The 20,008-nt window shown below is 48.8% G+C and overlaps 1 protein-coding gene across 3 annotated transcripts in view; it reads left to right on the top strand.

The window, feature by feature from the left end:
* The window catches only part of SERHL2 (serine hydrolase like 2), a 105,010-nt gene that overhangs the window by 37,502 nt on the left and 47,500 nt on the right, over window positions 1–20,008 (top strand). The gene's annotated exons all lie outside the window — the stretch shown is intronic.

Raw genomic sequence — 20,008 nt, 5'->3', positions numbered from 1 at the left:
AATTAGTCTGTCCCTGGCCCAGTGCATCATGGGAACAGGGCAGACCAAACTACCAAGCCAATTCTTCACCAGAAAGGAGACAAGCTTCCGGGGACCGGTTTCTGCCATTTCAGGCGTCGTCGGCCCGGCTTGCTTGAATCCTGATGGAGCAGTGAGCAAGGGACTCATGTCTGAGTATACCCTTCCACGCTTATGGTGGACAAAATGATTCAGAAAAGGGGGTGGTGATGAACAGAGTGTCTGAATTAAGCAGACCACTCTTACCCAGTCCAAAAATCAGGGCTTGATCCATCACCGTTATTTAGCTCACTGCCCCATCCCAGTTTAGAACCTGGCTATATGCAAATTAGTCTGTCCCTGGCCCAGTGCATCATGGGAACAGGGCAGACCAAACTACCAAGCCAATTCTTCACGAGAAAGGAGACAAGCTTCCGGGGACCGGTTTCTGCCATTTCAGGCGTCGTCGGCACGGCTTGCTTGAATCCTGATGGAGCAGTGAGCAAGGGACTCATGTCTGAGTATACCCTTCCACGCTTATGGTGGACAAAATGATTCAGAAAAGGGGGTGGTGATGAACAGAGTGTCTGAATTAAGCAGACCACTCTTACCCAGTCCAAAGATCAGGGCTTGATCCATCACCGTTATTTAGCTCACTGCCCCATCCCAGTTTAGAACCTGGCTATATGCAAATTAGTCTGTCCCTGGCCCTGTGCATCATGGGAACAGGGCAGACCAAACTACCAAGCCAATTCTTCACCAGAAAGGAGACAAGCTTCCGGGGACCGGTTTTTGCCATTTCAGGCGTCGTCGGCCTGGCTTGCTTGAATCCTGATGGAGCAGTGAGCAAGGGACTCATGTCTGAGTATACCCTTCCACGCTTATGGTGGACAAAATGATTCAGAAAAGGGGGTGGTGATGAACAGAGTGTCTGAATTAAGCAGACCACTCTTACCCAGTCCAAAGATCAGGGCTTGATCCATCACCGTTATTTAGCTCACTGCCCCATCCCAGTTTAGAACCTGGCTATATGCAAATTAGTCTGTCCCTGGCCCAGTGCATCATGGGAACAGGGCAGACCAAACTACCAAGCCAATTCTTCACCAGAAAGGAGACAAGCTTCCGGGGACCGGTTTCTGCCATTTCAGGCGTCGTCGGCCCGGCTTGCTTGAATCCTGATGGAGCAGTGAGCAAGGGACTCATGTCTGAGTATACCCTTCCACGCTTATGGTGGACAAAATGATTCAGAAAAGGGGGTGGTAGTTTGGTTTGCCCTGTTCCCATCATGCACTGGGACAGGAACAGACTAATTTGCATATAGCCAAGTTCTGAGCTGGGATGGTGCAGTGAGCTAAAAAACGGTGATGGATCAAGCCCTGATCTTTGGACTGGGTAAGAGTGGTCTGCTTAATTCAGGCACTCTGTTCATCACCACCCCCTTTTCTGAATCATTTTGTCCACCATAAGCGTGGAAGGGTATACTCAGATGTGAGTCCCTTGCTCATTGCACCATCAGGATTCAAGCAAGCCGGGCCGACGACGCCTGAAATGGCAGAAACCGGTCCCCGGAAGCTTGTTTCCTTCCCAGTATAAGAATTGGCTTGGTAGTTTGGTTTGCCCTGTTCCCATCATGCACTGGGACAGGAACAGACTAATTTGCATATAGCCAAGTTCTGAGCTGGGATGGTGCAGTGAGCTAAAAAACGGTGATGGATCAAGCCCTGATCTTTGGACTGGGTAAGAGTGGTCTGCTTAATTCAGGCACTCTGTTCATCACCACCCCCTTTTCTGAATCATTTTGTCCACCATAAGCGTGGAAGGGTATACTCAGATGTGAGTCCCTTGCTCATTGCACCATCAGGATTCAAGCAAGCCGGGCCGACGACGCCTGAAATGGCAGAAACCGGTCCCCGGAAGCTTGTTTCCTTCCCAGTATAAGAATTGGCTTGGTAGTTTGGTTTGCCCTGTTCCCATCATGCACTGGGACAGGAACAGACTAATTTGCATATTGCCAAGTTCTGAGCTGGGCTGGTGCAGTGAGCTAAAAAACGGTGATGGATCAAGCCCTGATCTTTGGACTGGGTAAGAGTGGTCTGCTTAATTCAGGCACTCTGTTCATCACCACCCCCTTTTCTGAATCATTTTGTCCACCATAAGCGTGGAAGGGTATACTCAGATGTGAGTCCCTTGCTCATTGCACCGTCAGGATTCAAGCAAGCCGGGCCGACGACGCCTGAAATGGCAGAAACCGGTCCCCGGAAGCTTGTTTCCTTCCCAGTATAAGAATTGGCTTGGTAGTTTGGTTTGCCCTGTTCCCATCATGCACTGGGACAGGAACAGACTAATTTGCATATAGCCAAGTTCTGAGCTGGGATGGTGCAGTGAGCTAAAAAACGGTGATGGATCAAGCCCTGATCTTTGGACTGGGTAAGAGTGGTCTGCTTAATTCAGGCACTCTGTTCATCACCACCCCCTACCATAAGCGTGGAAGGGTATACTCAGATGTGAGTCCCTTGCTCATTGCACCATCAGGATTCAAGCAAGCCGGGCCGATGACGCCTGAAATGGCAGAAACCGGTCCCCGGAAGCTTGTTTCCTTCCCAGTATAAAAATTGGCTTGGTAGTTTGGTTTGCCCTGTTCCCATCATGCACTGGGACAGGAACAGACTAATTTGCATATAGCCAAGTTCTGAGCTGGGATGGTGCAGTGAGCTAAAAAACGGTGATGGATCAAGCCCTGATCTTTGGACTGGGTAAGAGTGGTCTGCTTAATTCAGGCACTCTGTTCATCACCACCCCCTTTTCTGAATCATTTTGTCCACCATAAGCGTGGAAGGGTATACTCAGATGTGAGTCCCTTGCTCATTGCACCATCAGGATTCAAGCAAGCCGGGCCGACGACGCCTGAAATGGCAGAAACCGGTCCCCGGAAGCTTGTTTCCATCCCAGTATAAGAATTGGCTTGGTAGTTTGGTTTGCCCTGTTCCCATCATGCACTGGGACAGGAACAGACTAATTTGCATATAGCCAAGTTCTGAGCTGAGATGGTGCAGTGAGCTAAAAAACGGTGATGGATCAAGCCCTGATCTTTGGACTGGGTAAGAGTGGTCTGCTTAATTCAGGCACTCTGTTCATCACCACCCCCTTTTCTGAATCATTTTGTCCACCATAAGCGTGGAAGGGTATACTCAGATGTGAGTCCCTTGCTCATTGCACCATCAGGATTCAAGCAAGCCGGGCCGACGACGCCTGAAATGGCAGAAACCGGTCCCCGGAAGCTTGTTTCCTTCCCAGTATAAGAATTGGCTTGGTAGTTTGGTTTGCCCTGTTCCCATCATGCACTGGGACAGGAACAGACTAATTTGCATATAGCCAAGTTCTGAGCTGGGCTGGTGCAGTGAGCTAAAAAACGGTGATGGATCAAGCCCTGATCTTTGGACTGGGTAAGAGTGGTCTGCTTAATTCAGGCACTCTGTTCATCACCACCCCCTTTTCTGAATCATTTTGTCCACCATAAGCGTGGAAGGGTATACTCAGATGTGAGTCCCTTGCTCATTGCACCATCAGGATTCAAGCAAGCCGGGCCGACGACGCCTGAAATGGCAGAAACCGGTCCCCGGAAGCTTGTTTCCTTCCCAGTATAAGAATTGGCTTGGTAGTTTGGTTTGCCCTGTTCCCATCATGCACTGGGACAGGAACAGACTAATTTGCATATAGCCAAGTTCTGAGCTGGGATGGTGCAGTGAGCTAAAAAACGGTGATGGATCAAGCCCTGATCTTTGGACTGGGTAAGAGTGGTCTGCTTAATTCAGGCACTCTGTTCATCACCACCCCCTTTTCTGAATCATTTTGTCCACCATAAGCGTGGAAGGGTATACTCAGATGTGAGTCCCTTGCTCATTGCACCATCAGGATTCAAGCAAGCCGGGCCGACGACGCCTGAAATGGCAGAAACCGGTCCCCGGAAGCTTGTTTCCTTCCCAGTATAAGAATTGGCTTGGTAGTTTGGTTTGCCCTGTTCCCATCATGCACTGGGACAGGAACAGACTAATTTGCATATAGCCAAGTTCTGAGCTGGGATGGTGCAGTGAGCTAAAAGACGGTGATGGATCAAGCCCTGATCTTTGGACTGGGTAAGAGTGGTCTGCTTAATTCAGGCACTCTGTTCATCACCACCCCCTTTTCTGAATCATTTTGTCCACCATAAGCGTGGAAGGGTATACTCAGATGTGAGTCCCTTGCTCATTGCACCATCAGGATTCAAGCAAGCCGGGCCGACGACGCCTGAAATGGCAGAAACCGGTCCCCGGAAGCTTGTTTCCTTCCCAGTATAAGAATTGGCTTGGTAGTTTGGTTTGCTCTGTTCCCATCATGCACTGGGACGGGAACAGACTAATTTGCATATAGCCAAGTTCTGAGCTGGGATGGTGCAGTGAGCTAAAAAACGGTGATGGATCAAGCCCTGATCTTTGGACTGGGTAAGAGTGGTCTGCTTAATTCAGGCACTCTGTTCATCACCACCCCCTTTTCTGAATCATTTTGTCCACCATAAGCGTGGAAGGGTATACTCAGATGTGAGTCCCTTGCTCATTGCACCATCAGGATTCAAGCAAGCCGGGCCGACGACGCCTGAAATGGCAGAAACCGGTCCCCGGAAGCTTGTTTCCTTCCCAGTATAAGAATTGGCTTGGTAGTTTGGTTTGCCCTGTTCCCATCATGCACTGGGACAGGAACAGACTAATTTGCATATAGCCAAGTTCTGAGCTGGGCTGGTGCAGTGAGCTAAAAAACGGTGATGGATCAAGCCCTGATCTTTGGACTGGGTAAGAGTGGTCTGCTTAATTCAGGCACTCTGTTCATCACCACCCCCTTTTCTGAATCATTTTGTCCACCATAAGCGTGGAAGGGTATACTCAGATGTGAGTCCCTTGCTCATTGCACCATCAGGATTCAAGCAAGCCGGGCCGGCGACTCCTAAAATGGCAGAAACCGGGCCCCGGAAGCTTGTTTCCTTCCCAGTATAAGAATTGGCTTGGTAGTTTGGTTTGCCCTGTTCCCATCATGCACTGGGACAGGAACAGACTAATTTGCATATAGCCAAGTTCTGAGCTGGGATGGTGCAGTGAGCTAAAAAACGGTGATGGATCAAGCCCTGATCTTTGGACTGGGTAAGTGTGGTCTGCTTAATTCAGGCACTCTGTTCATCACCACCCCCTTTTCTGAATCATTTTGTCCACCATAAGCGTGGAAGGGTATACTCAGATGTGAGTCCCTTGCTCATTGCACCATCAGGATTCAAGCAAGCCGGGCCGACGACGCCTGAAATGGCAGAAACCGGTCCCCGGAAGCTTGTTTCCTTCCCAGTATAAGAATTGGCTTGGTAGTTTGGTTTGCCCTGTTCCCATCATGCACTGGGACAGGAACAGACTAATTTGCATATAGCCAAGTTCTGAGCTGGGATGGTGCAGTGAGCTAAAAAACGGTGATGGATCAAGCCCTGATCTTTGGACTGGGTAAGAGTGGTCTGCTTAATTCAGGCACTCTGTTCATCACCATCCCCTTTTCTGAATCATTTTGTCCACCATAAGCGTGGAAGGGTATACTCAGATGTGAGTCCCTTGCTCATTGCACCATCAGGATTCAAGCAAGCCGGGCCGACGACGCCTGAAATGGCAGAAACCGGTCCCCGGAAGCTTGTTTCCTTCCCAGTATAAGAATTGGCTTGGTAGTTTGGTTTGCCCTGTTCCCATCATGCACTGGGACAGGAACAGACTAATTTGCATATAGCCAAGTTCTGAGCTGGGCTGGTGCAGTGAGCTAAAAAAACGGTGATGGATCAAAGCCCTGATCTTTGGACTGGGTAAGAGTGGTCTGCTTAATTCAGGCACTCTGTTCATCACCACCCCCTTTTCTGAATCATTTTGTCCACCATAAGCGTGGAAGGGTATACTCAGATGTGAGTCCCTTGCTCATTGCACCATCAGGATTCAAGCAAGCCGGGCCGACGACGCCTGAAATGGCAGAAACTGGTCCCCGGAAGCTTGTTTCCTTCCCAGTATAAGAATTGGCTTGGTAGTTTGGTTTGCCCTGTTCCCATCATGCACTGCGACAGGAACAGACTAATTTGCATATAGCCAAGTTCTGAGCTGGGATGGTGCAGTGAGCTAAAAAAAACGGTGATGGATCAAAGCCCTGATCTTTGGACTGGGTAAGAGTGGTCTGCTTAATTCAGGCACTCTGTTCATCACCACCCCCTTTTCTGAATCATTTTGTCCACCATAAGCGTGGAAGGGTATACTCAGATGTGAGTCCCTTGCTCATTGCACCATCAGGATTCAAGCAAGCCGGGCCGACGACGCCTGAAATGGCAGAAACCGGTCCCCGGAAGCTTGTTTCCTTCCCAGTATAAGAATTGGCTTGGTAGTTTGGTTTGCCCTGTTCCCATCATGCACTGGGACAGGAACAGACTAATTTGCATATAGCCAAGTTCTGAGCTGGGATGGTGCAGTGAGCTAAAAAACGGTGATGGATCAAGCCCTGATCTTTGGACTGGGTAAGAGTGGTCTGCTTAATTCAGGCACTCTGTTCATCACCACCCCCTTTTCTGAATCATTTTGTCCACCATAAGCGTGGAAGGGTATACTCAGATGTGAGTCCCTTGCTCATTGCACCATCAGGATTCAAGCAAGCCGGGCCGACGACGCCTGAAATGGCAGAAACCGGTCCCCGGAAGCTTGTTTCCTTCCCAGTATAAGAATTGGCTTGGTAGTTTGGTTTGCCCTGTTCCCATCATGCACTGGGACAGGAACAGACTAATTTGCATATAGCCAAGTTCTGAGCTGGGATGGTGCAGTGAGCTAAAAAACGGTGATGGATCAAGCCCTGATCTTTGGACTGGGTAAGAGTGGTCTGCTTAATTCAGGCACTCTGTTCATCACCACCCCCTTTTCTGAATCATTTTGTCCACCATAAGCGTGGAAGGGTATACTCAGATGTGAGTCCCTTGCTCATTGCACCATCAGGATTCAAGCAAGCCGGGCCGACGACGCCTGAAATGGCAGAAACCGGTCCCCAGAAGCTTGTTTCCTTCCCAGTATAAGAATTGGCTTGGTAGTTCGGTTTGCCCTGTTCCCATCATGCATTGGGACAGGAACAGACTAATTTGCATATAGCCAAGTTCTGAGCTGGGATGGTGCAGTGAGCTAAAAAACGGTGATGGATCAAGCCCTGATCTTTGGACTGGGTAAGAGTGGTCTGCTTAATTCAGGCACTCTGTTCATCACCACCCCCTTTTCTGAATCATTTTGTCCACCATAAGCGTGGAAGGGTATACTCAGATGTGAGTCCCTTGCTCATTGCACCATCAGGATTCAAGCAAGCCGGGCCGACGACGCCTGAAATGGCAGAAACCGGTCCCCGGAAGCTTGTTTCCTTCCCAGTATAAGAATTGGCTTGGTAGTTTGGTTTGCCCTGTTCCCATCATGCACTGGGACAGGAACAGACTAATTTGCATATAGCCAAGTTCTGAGCTGGGATGGTGCAGTGAGCTAAAAAACGGTGATGGATCAAGCCCTGATCTTTGGACTGGGTAAGAGTGGTCTGCTTAATTCAGGCACTCTGTTCATCACCACCCCCTTTTCTGAATCATTTTGTCCACCATAAGCGTGGAAGGGTATACTCAGATGTGAGTCCCTTGCTCATTGCACCATCAGGATTCAAGCAAGCCGGGCCGACGACGCCTGAAATGGCAGAAACCGGTCCCCGGAAGCTTGTTTCCTTCCCAGTATAAGAATTGGCTTGGTAGTTTGGTTTGCCCTGTTCCCATCATGCACTGGGACAGGAACAGACTAATTTGCATATAGCCAAGTTCTGAGCTGGGATGGTGCAGTGAGCTAAAAAACGGTGATGGATCAAGCCCTGATCTTTGGACTGGGTAAGAGTGGTCTGCTTAATTCAGGCACTCTGTTCATCACCACCCCCTTTTCTGAATCATTTTGTCCACCATAAGCGTGGAAGGGTATACTCAGATGTGAGTCCCTTGCTCATTGCACCATCAGGATTCAAGCAAGCCGGGCCGACGACGCCTGAAATGGCAGAAACCGGTCCCCGGAAGCTTGTTTCCTTCCCAGTATAAGAATTGGCTTGGTAGTTTGGTTTGCCCTGTTCCCATCATGCACTGGGACAGGAACAGACTAATTTGCATATAGCCAAGTTCTGAGCTGGGATGGTGCAGTGAGCTAAAAAACGGTGATGGATCAAGCCCTGATCTTTGGACTGGGTAAGAGTGGTCTGCTTAATTCAGGCACTCTGTTCATCACCACCCCCTTTTCTGAATCATTTTGTCCACCATAAGCGTGGAAGGGTATACTCAGATGTGAGTCCCTTGCTCATTGCACCATCAGGATTCAAGCAAGCCGGGCCGACGACGCCTGAAATGGCAGAAACCGGTCCCCGGAAGCTTGTTTCCTTCCCAGTATAAGAATTGGCTTGGTAGTTTGGTTTGCCCTGTTCCCATCATGCACTGGGACAGGAACAGACTAATTTGCATATAGCCAAGTTCTGAGCTGGGATGGTGCAGTGAGCTAAAAAACGGTGATGGATCAAGCCCTGATCTTTGGACTGGGTAAGAGTGGTCTGCTTAATTCAGGCACTCTGTTCATCACCACCCCCTTTTCTGAATCATTTTGTCCACCATAAGCGTGGAAGGGTATACTCAGATGTGAGTCCCTTGCTCATTGCACCATCAGGATTCAAGCAAGCCGGGCCGACGACGCCTGAAATGGCAGAAACCGGTCCCCGGAAGCTTGTTTCCTTCCCAGTATAAGAATTGGCTTGGTAGTTTGGTTTGCCCTGTTCCCATCATGCACTGGGACAGGAACAGACTAATTTGCATATAGCCAAGTTCTGAGCTGGGATGGTGCAGTGAGCTAAAAAACGGTGATGGATCAAGCCCTGATCTTTGGACTGGGTAAGAGTGGTCTGCTTAATTCAGGCACTCTGTTCATCACCACCCCCTTTTCTGAATCATTTTGTCCACCATAAGCGTGGAAGGGTATACTCAGATGTGAGTCCCTTGCTCATTGCACCATCAGGATTCAAGCAAGCCGGGCCGAAGACGCCTGAAATGGCAGAAACCGGTCCCCGGAAGCTTGTTTCCTTCCCAGTATAAGAATTGGCTTGGTAGTTTGGTTTGCCCTGTTCCCATCATGCACTGGGACAGGAACAGACTAATTTGCATATAGCCAAGTTCTGAGCTGGGATGGTGCAGTGAGCTAAAAAACGGTGATGGATCAAGCCCTGATCTTTGGACTGGGTAAGAGTGGTCTGCTTAATTCAGGCACTCTGTTCATCACCACCCCCTTTTCTGAATCATTTTGTCCACCATAAGCGTGGAAGGGTATACTCAGATGTGAGTCCCTTGCTCATTGCACCATCAGGATTCAAGCAAGCCGGGCCGACGACGCCTGAAATGGCAGAAACCGGTCCCCGGAAGCTTGTTTCCTTCCCAGTATAAGAATTGGCTTGGTAGTTTGGTTTGCCCTGTTCCCATCATGCACTGGGACAGGAACAGACTAATTTGCATATAGCCAAGTTCTGAGCTGGGATGGTGCAGTGAGCTAAAAAACGGTGATGGATCAAGCCCTGATCTTTGGACTGGGTAAGAGTGGTCTGCTTAATTCAGGCACTCTGTTCATCACCACCCCCTTTTCTGAATCATTTTGTCCACCATAAGCGTGGAAGGGTATACTCAGATGTGAGTCCCTTGCTCATTGCACCATCAGGATTCAAGCAAGCCGGGCCGACGACGCCTGAAATGGCAGAAACCGGTCCCCGGAAGCTTGTTTCCTTCCCAGTATAAGAATTGGCTTGGTAGTTTGGTTTGCCCTGTCCCCATCATGCACTGGGACAGGAACAGACTAATTTGCATATAGCCAAGTTCTGAGCTGGGATGGTGCAGTGAGCTAAAAAACGGTGATGGATCAAGCCCTGATCTTTGGACTGGGTAAGAGTGGTCTGCTTAATTCAGGCACTCTGTTCATCACCACCCCCTTTTCTGAATCATTTTGTCCACCATAAGCGTGGAAGGGTATACTCAGATGTGAGTCCCTTGCTCATTGCACCATCAGGATTCAAGCAAGCCGGGCCGACGATGCCTGAAATGGCAGAAACCGGTCCCCGGAAGCTTGTTTCCTTCCCAGTATAAGAATTGGCTTGGTAGTTTGGTTTGCCCTGTTCCCATCATGCACTGGGACAGGAACAGACTAATTTGCATATAGCCAAGTTCTGAGCTGGGATGGTGCAGTGAGCTAAAAAACGGTGATGGATCAAGCCCTGATCTTTGGACTGGGTAAGAGTGGTCTGCTTAATTCAGGCACTCTGTTCATCACCACCCCCTTTTCTGAATCATTTTGTCCACCATAAGCGTGGAAGGGTATACTCAGATGTGAGTCCCTTGCTCATTGCACCATCAGGATTCAAGCAAGCCGGGCCGACGACGCCTGAAATGGCAGAAACCGGTCCCCGGAAGCTTGTTTCCTTCCCAGTATAAGAATTGGCTTGGTAGTTTGGTTTGCCCTGTTCCCATCATGCACTGGGACAGGAACAGACTAATTTGCATATAGCCAAGTTCTGAGCTGGGATGGTGCAGTGAGCTAAAAAACGGTGATGGATCAAGCCCTGATCTTTGGACTGGGTAAGAGTGGTCTGCTTAATTCAGGCACTCTGTTCATCACCACCCCCTTTTCTGAATCATTTTGTCCACCATAAGCGTGGAAGGGTATACTCAGATGTGAGTCCCTTGCTCATTGCACCATCAGGATTCAAGCAAGCCGGGCCGACGACGCCTGAAATGGCAGAAACCGGTCCCCGGAAGCTTGTTTCCTTCCCAGTATAAGAATTGGCTTGGTAGTTTGGTTTGCCCTGTTCCCATCATGCACTGGGACAGGAACAGACTAATTTGCATATAGCCAAGTTCTGAGCTGGGATGGTGCAGTGAGCTAAAAAACGGTGATGGATCAAGCCCTGATCTTTGGACTGGGTAAGTGTGGTCTGCTTAATTCAGGCACTCTGTTCATCACCACCCCCTTTTCTGAATCATTGTGTCCACCATAAGCGTGGAAGGGTATACTCAGATGTGAGTCCCTTGCTCATTGCACCATCAGGATTCAAGCAAGCCGGGCCGACGACGCCTGAAATGGCAGAAACCGGTCCCCGGAAGCTTGTTTCCTTCCCAGTATAAGAATTGGCTTGGTAGTTTGGTTTGCCCTGTTCCCATCATGCACTGGGACAGGAACAGACTAATTTGCATATAGCCAAGTTCTGAGCTGGGATGGTGCAGTGAGCTAAAAAACGGTGATGGATCAAGCCCTGATCTTTGGACTGGGTAAGAGTGGTCTGCTTAATTCAGGCACTCTGTTCATCACCATCCCCTTTTCTGAATCATTTTGTCCACCATAAGCGTGGAAGGGTATACTCAGATGTGAGTCCCTTGCTCATTGCACCATCAGGATTCAAGCAAGCCGGGCCGACGACGCCTGAAATGACAGAAACCGGTCCCCGGAAGCTTGTTTCCTTCCCAGTATAAGAATTGGCTTGGTAGTTTGGTTTGCCCTGTTCCCATCATGCACTGGGACAGGAACAGACTAATTTGCATATAGCCAAGTTCTGAGCTGGGATGGTGCAGTGAGCTAAAAAACGGTGATGGATCAAGCCCTGATCTTTGGACTGGGTAAGAGTGGTCTGCTTAATTCAGGCACTCTGTTCATCACCACCCCCTTTTCTGAATCATTTTGTCCACCATAAGCGTGGAAGGGTATACTCAGATGTGAGTCCTCTGCTCATTGCACCATCAGGATTCAAGCAAGCCGGGCCGACGACGCCTGAAATGGCAGAAACCGGTCCCCGGAAGCTTGTTTCCTTCCCAGTATAAGAATTGGCTTGGTAGTTTGGTTTGCCCTGTTCCCATCATGCACTGGGACAGGAACAGACTAATTTGCATATAGTCAAGTTCTGAGCTGGGATGGTGCAGTGAGCTAAAAAACGGTGATGGATCAAGCCCTGATCTTTGGACTGGGTAAGAGTGGTCTGCTTAATTCAGGCACTCTGTTCATCACCACCCCCTTTTCTGAATAATTTTGTCCACCATAAGCGTGGAAGGGTATACTCAGATGTGAGTCCCTTGCTCATTGCACCATCAGGATTCAAGCAAGCCGGGCCGACGACGCCTGAAATGGCAGAAACTGGTCCCCGGAAGCTTGTTTCCTTCCCAGTATAAGAATTGGCTTGGTAGTTTGGTTTGCCCTGTTCCCATCATGCACTGCGACAGGAACAGACTAATTTGCATATAGCCAAGTTCTGAGCTGGGATGGTGCAGTGAGCTAAAAAAACGGTGATGGATCAAAGCCCTGATCTTTGGACTGGGTAAGAGTGGTCTGCTTAATTCAGGCACTCTGTTCATCACCACCCCCTTTTCTGAATCATTTTGTCCACCATAAGCGTGGAAGGGTATACTCAGATGTGAGTCCCTTGCTCATTGCACCATCAGGATTCAAGCAAGCCGGGCCGACGACGCCTGAAATGGCAGAAACCGGTCCCCGGAAGCTTGTTTCCTTCCCAGTATAAGAATTGGCTTGGTAGTTTGGTTTGCCCTGTTCCCATCATGCACTGGGACAGGAACAGACTAATTTGCATATAGCCAAGTTCTGAGCTGGGATGGTGCAGTGAGCTAAAAAACGGTGATGGATCAAGCCCTGATCTTTGGACTGGGTAAGAGTGGTCTGCTTAATTCAGGCACTCTGTTCATCACCACCCCCTTTTCTGAATCATTTTGTCCACCATAAGCGTGGAAGGGTATACTCAGATGTGAGTCCCTTGCTCATTGCACCATCAGGATTCAAGCAAGCCGGGCCGACGACGCCTGAAATGGCAGAAACCGGTCCCCGGAAGCTTGTTTCCTTCCCAGTATAAGAATTGGCTTGGTAGTTTGGTTTGCCCTGTTCCCATCATGCACTGGGACAGGAACAGACTAATTTGCATATAGCCAAGTTCTGAGCTGGGATGGTGCAGTGAGCTAAAAAACGGTGATGGATCAAGCCCTGATCTTTGGACTGGGTAAGAGTGGTCTGCTTAATTCAGGCACTCTGTTCATCACCACCCCCTTTTCTGAATCATTTTGTCCACCATAAGCGTGGAAGGGTATACTCAGATGTGAGTCCCTTGCTCATTGCACCATCAGGATTCAAGCAAGCCGGGCCGACGACGCCTGAAATGGCAGAAACCGGTCCCCGGAAGCTTGTTTCCTTCCCAGTATAAGAATTGGCTTGGTAGTTCGGTTTGCCCTGTTCCCATCATGCATTGGGACAGGAACAGACTAATTTGCATATAGCCAAGTTCTGAGCTGGGATGGTGCAGTGAGCTAAAAAACGGTGATGGATCAAGCCCTGATCTTTGGACTGGGTAAGAGTGGTCTGCTTAATTCAGGCACTCTGTTCATCACCACCCCCTTTTCTGAATCATTTTGTCCACCATAAGCGTGGAAGGGTATACTCAGATGTGAGTCCCTTGCTCATTGCACCATCAGGATTCAAGCAAGCCGGGCCGACGACGCCTGAAATGGCAGAAACCGGTCCCCGGAAGCTTGTTTCCTTCCCAGTATAAGAATTGGCTTGGTAGTTCGGTTTGCCCTGTTCCCATCATGCATTGGGACAGGAACAGACTAATTTGCATATAGCCAAGTTCTGAGCTGGGATGGTGCAGTGAGCTAAAAAACGGTGATGGATCAAGCCCTGATCTTTGGACTGGGTAAGAGTGGTCTGCTTAATTCAGGCACTCTGTTCATCACCACCCCCTTTTCTGAATCATTTTGTCCACCATAAGCGTGGAAGGGTATACTCAGATGTGAGTCTCTTGCTCATTGCACCATCAGGATTCAAGCAAGCCGGGCCGACGACGCCTGAAATGGCAGAAACCGGTCCCCGGAAGCTTGTTTCCTTCCCAGTATAAGAATTGGCTTGGTAGTTTGGTTTGCCCTGTTCCCATCATGCACTGGGACAGGAACAGACTAATTTGCATATAGCCAAGTTCTGAGCTGGGATGGTGCAGTGAGCTAAAAAACGGTGATGGATCAAGCCCTGATCTTTGGACTGGGTAAGAGTGGTCTGCTTAATTCAGGCACTCTGTTCATCACCACCCCCTTTTCTGAATCATTTTGTCCACCATAAGCGTGGAAGGGTATACTCAGATGTGAGTCCCTTGCTCATTGCACCATCAGGATTCAAGCAAGCCGGGCCGACGACGCCTGAAATGGCAGAAACCGGTCCCCGGAAGCTTGTTTCCTTCCCAGTATAAGAATTGGCTTGGTAGTTTGGTTTGCCCTGTTCCCATCATGCACTGGGACAGGAACAGACTAATTTGCATATAGCCAAGTTCTGAGCTGGGATGGTGCAGTGAGCTAAAAAACGGTGATGGATCAAGCCCTGATCTTTGGACTGGGTAAGAGTGGTCTGCTTAATTCAGGCACTCTGTTCACCACCACCCCCTTTTCTGAATCATTTTGTCCACCATAAGCGTGGAAGGGTATACTCAGATGTGAGTCCCTTGCTCCTTGCACCATCAGGATTCAAGCAAGCCGGGCCGACGACGCCTGAAATGGCAGAAACCGGTCCCCGGAAGCTTGTTTCCTTCCCAGTATAAGAATTGGCTTGGTAGTTTGGTTTGCCCTGTTCCCATCATGCACTGGGACAGGAACAGACTAATTTGCATATAGCCAAGTTCTGAGCTGGGATGGTGCAGTGAGCTAAAAAACGGTGATGGATCAAGCCCTGATCTTTGGACTGGGTAAGAGTGGTCTGCTTAATTCAGGCACTCTGTTCATCACCACCCCCTTTTCTGAATCATTTTGTCCACCATAAGCGTGGAAGGGTATACTCAGATGTGAGTCCCTTGCTCATTGCACCATCAGGATTCAAGCAAGCCGGGCCGACGACGCCTGAAATGGCAGAAACCGGTCCCCGGAAGCTTGTTTCCTTCCCAGTATAAGAATTGGCTTGGTAGTTTGGTTTGCCCTGTTCCCATCATGCACTGGGACAGGAACAGACTAATTTGCATATAGCCAAGTTCTGAGCTGGGATGGTGCAGTGAGCTAAAAAACGGTGATGGATCAAGCCCTGATCTTTGGACTGGGTAAGAGTGGTCTGCTTAATTCAGGCACTCTGTTCATCACCACCCCCTTTTCTGAATCATTTTGTCCACCATAAGCGTGGAAGGGTATACTCAGATGTGAGTCCCTTGCTCATTGCACCATCAGGATTCAAGCAAGCCGGGCCGACGACGCCTGAAATGGCAGAAACCGGTCCCCGGAAGCTTCTTTCCTTCCCAGTATAAGAATTGGCTTGGTAGTTTGGTTTGCCCTGTTCCCATCATGCACTGGGACAGGAACAGACTAATTTGCATATAGCCAAGTTCTGAGCTGGGATGGTGCAGTGAGCTAAAAAACGGTGATGGATCAAGCCCTGATCTTTGGACTGGGTAAGAGTGGTCTGCTTAATTCAGGCACTCTGTTCATCACCACCCCCTTTTCTGAATCATTTTGTCCACCATAAGCGTGGAAGGGTATACTCAGATGTGAGTCCCTTGCTCATTGCACCATCAGGATTCAAGCAAGCCGGGCCGACGACGCCTGAAATGGCAGAAACCGGTCCCCGGAAGCTTGTTTCCTTCCCAGTATAAGAATTGGCTTGGTAGTTTGGTTTGCCCTGTCCCCATCATGCACTGGGACAGGAACAGACTAATTTGCATATAGCCAAGTTCTGAGCTGGGATGGTGCAGTGAGCTAAAAAACGGTGATGGATCAAGCCCTGATCTTTGGACTGGGTAAGAGTGGTCTGCTTAATTCAGGCACTCTGTTCTTCACCACCCCCTTTTCTGAATCATTTTGTCCACCATAAGCGTGGAAGGGTATACTCAGATGTGAGTCCCTTGCTCATTGCACCATCAGGATTCAAGCAAGCCGGGCCGACGATGCCTGAAATGGCAGAACCCGGTCCCCGGAAGCTTGTTTCCTTCCCAGTATAAGAATTGGCTTGGTAGTTTGGTTTGCCCTGTTCCCATCATGGACTGGGACAGGAACAGACTAATTTGCATATAGCCAAGTTCTGAGCTGGGATGGTGCAGTGAGCTAAAAAACGGTGATGGATCAAGCCCTGATCTTTGGACTGGGTAAGAGTGGTCTGCTTAATTCAGGCACTCTGTTCATCACCACCCCCTTTTCTGAATCACTATCAATATTATCCTGGAATTTGGCTGGTCTGTGTAACAAAATGGCCTGTCCTGAGTGGGGCTCTTTCATAGACATGAATGACGTGTGCCTGTTCCAGGAACTTGGGCTAGGGAGGATCAACTACGGAGCGGTTTTGCTTCGTATTCAGTTCCGGCCAGGTGGGGAGGGAGGGGCCATCCGTCTGGGGACTTAACTATTTGGGTGGGCTCCCACCTGGGCTGTAAAGCCAGGGTCATGAACACTTCATCTGAGGATGTCCAATGCGTGCTCTTAGAGGGGCCGAACGCCTCAAGGCTCGCATTGGTTAATGTTTATTCCAGACCTGTGAATATTACAACCGAGTCCAGAACCATCGAGGAGCTTTCCTTATTTCTGAACACCATTCCTCACGGTATCTCGATTGTGGTAGGGGGTGACCTGAATTGCCACTTCGAGCCCCTTCTGGGTTTGATGGATGTCGCAAACCTGGAGGAGGACGAGCACTGGAAAATACCCCCAATAGCGGGCCCCCCAACCAGGTCATGGATGCCGCTAGCTGTCCAAATCATGTCTCTAACACTTAACCATTCAATTAGGGCTTGTAATGGATGCGTTAAATCTGATATCCTCCCAAAATGTACCTTTAACAAGCCTGGCCAGGAGTCACGCTTGGATTATATATTTGTTGAAAGTCGCGCCTGGGCAAAGGTCATCGACTTTAGGGTCACTACTAGAGGTGAGAGCGATCATAATGCGCTGATCCAAGAGTTTTCCTCCCCGGGTACCCCTAAAGCCACCTGCATGACCAATGACGCTCTAGATTCGAGGTGGATCTTATCTAACAATAGGCGCAGAATTAGATGGGACAAACTGGTAGTACATTCTGAGAAAGTGGCTGAGCTTTATGCTCGGACTGTCCTGGAACTGGAAGCTGTTGGTGCCCTAATTTCGCAGCATTCTACTGTTGACATTTATCAAAAACTTGGGGCCCTCCATCAGGAGCTAACCAGCACTTTAGCAGAGGTTCTTAACCCCCTTGTGCCAAATCGAACAATCAGAGGCCATAGAGCCACATGGTATAACACTGCCTGTAGAAAAGCGAAGGCAGAGCTGATCTGGGCCGTGAAGCAAAATACCAATAAGGTACTAATAAAAGCTAGGAGACTAGAATACAAGCGGCTAATCCACCATGCCATTATTGAATGGGACAATGATAACTGGGCTAACTTAACGTCTGCTCTTCAAATAAGAGACGCTCGGAAATTCTGGCTAATTGTGAATACGGGGACGGGTGACCCACTACCGGCAGCTGCACCAAATATTGCTGCAAATGTGTGGGAGGTTCATTTCCGCACCCTGTACGGAGGGGGCAATACTGAATGTGGCGCGGACCAAGGGGGGATGTTGCTTAATCTTATCACCCAAACTGAGGGGGTTGACTTTACTGAGGGAGAGGTCTGTGTTGCAATATCCAAACTTGCAGCCGGTAAAAGCGCCTGGGTTGGATAAACTCCCAGGTGACCTGTTCAAGCATGAACCCATGGGTTGGGCCCCCTACTTAACGGTTATATTCAATGCAGTCCAGAGGGGAATGGCGGTCCCTAGTACTTGGCTGGGAGCAGAGATTGTCCCTATCTTCAAGAAGGGCTCCCCTCTTCTCCCAGCCAACTATAGGCCTATCAGCCTCATAGATGTGCCGCAAAAGATCTTCGCGAGGCTGATTTTAGACCACCTCCTAGACTGGATGGAGTAGTGCTCAATCTTGAGTCCCTACCAGGCAGGGTTCCGAAAAAATACATCCACTACAGACCAAATTTTTCGTCTGACCCTATTATTCTGGAAAACTGTCAAGATTGAGGGTGGTACACTATACACCGTTTTTGTGGACCTGCGTGCGGCCTTTGAATTTGGTCCCACGGGGAAACTATGGTCGGTGCTTCTAGAGCAGGGCATCCCTTCCCAACTTTTAAACATGATAATGTGGCTCCATAGGGAGAATTTTGCACAGGTCAGGTGTGGAAAAAATGGTGAGTTGTCACCTAGATTCCCTGTTGACAGGGGGGTCAGACAGGATTGTGTCTTGGCACCAACCCTGTTTTGCCTCTATGTCAACGGGGTAATCGCCCACCTGAACGCGGTCCCAAACAGCGATGCTCCCAAGCTCGCTGGTTCCCGCATGCCTGCGATTATGTTTGCAGATGATACCTTGTTATTGTCTAAATCCCCTATGGGCATTCAACGCGTGCTGGATGCTTTTGAGGCATTTTGTCTCGATTGGGGGCTAGAGATAAATACCCTCAAGACTAAATATATGATTTTTAATCCACCAGCATCTACACGTTCAAATCCGAAGATAGGCACAGCTAGGTTGGAAAGGGTCCCGACCTTTTAGTACTTGGGGGTGACCTTAAATGAATCCATGACCTGGGTCCCACACCAAATTAAATCTCAACTTAAATTGGCCCAAGTAGCGGGGGGTATCATCAAGCTATCGAATAAATCTTCTGTCAAACCAGTGGGCCCACCCCTAGAAATATATAAATTGCAGGAAAGGGGGGCTTTAATGTATGGCGGCGAACTCTGGGGATACCTGTGTAGACCCGAGATTGTCGTCACTGAAAACAAATTCTTAAGACAGCTTCTGGCTTTGCCCGCCAGCACGCCTTTTATGCAGATGCGGCTCGATCTGGCCCTCAGACCCATAGATGAGGAACTGGGTCTCAAACCGCTAGCCTTCTGGCAGAGGCTTTGGATTATCCCAGAGCTACAGACCTATAGGCAGGAGCTTCTGGAAATCCTAAGCCTCCCAAATGTGGGGAAACTCCCATGGTTCAAGTATTTGAGAGACGAATTTGGGAGGATAGGTCTTCCCCAATTGTGGACTGACCCGGAGACAGCTTGCATTAGGGTCCCACGTAAGCGTTTGGCTAAGTTGTACTACGAAAGTAAACTAATTGCCTCCACACAGAACGCACAAATTGGCACCCTAACTGGAACATTTTTAATGACTAAACATTGTTATTACTTTGAGCATGTTTTAGATGATATTTATCCTATTTTAACCAGAAAATTGTATCTACAGTGGAGATACGGCACCCTGCCAATTAGAGCCTATACAAGCAAATGGTGCTCGTCTTCTCCAACAAACTGTCCCAGTTGTAATTGCGAGCAGGAATCTGAACTGCATATATTGTTTTTTTGTCCAGCTTACCAAAAGTCTCGAAGGTATTGGATTATTACCATATGTAAAAACCTGAGCTTTACACATTGCATGCAAGCCTACAGAATCTTCAAATCAGATCTAACCACTGTGATTGTTTTTGCTGTAGCAAAATTCTTGGCAGCCATGTGGAACAAGAGAAGGACGCTAACAAACATTGCCTGAAAGTAGATACTGTCTTTGTTAGCTTTTTATATATCCTTCTGTCAAAGTTGTAAGTTGTATAGATGGATGTACTGAATTTGTAGGTATGCTTTGGATGAACTTATGGACACATTTTATTAACTCTGTTTGCTAAAGCACTAACAGGTCTAATAGGTAGCTGTATTTTTCGCGCTTTTACTATATTGGCTATTTGTCTATACTGTACTACTTTTTTATATGCTCAATTTTGTGAATTCTTTTATGACAACATTTTTCGAAATAAAGATATAATGAATGAATGAATAACCCCTTGCTAACGACGAGTTACCGCATAGCTCCAGATTATAGGGCACCACTTTTCCTGAACATCTCATGATATATGCCTCACACCT

The sequence above is a fragment of the Lissotriton helveticus genome, chromosome 1_1 (genome assembly GCF_964261635.1).
Source record: "Lissotriton helveticus chromosome 1_1, aLisHel1.1, whole genome shotgun sequence".
NCBI lineage: Eukaryota > Metazoa > Chordata > Amphibia > Caudata > Salamandridae > Lissotriton > Lissotriton helveticus.
The sequence above is the reverse complement of the archived record's forward strand: the minus strand, read 5'-3'. Positions and strand labels throughout refer to the sequence as shown.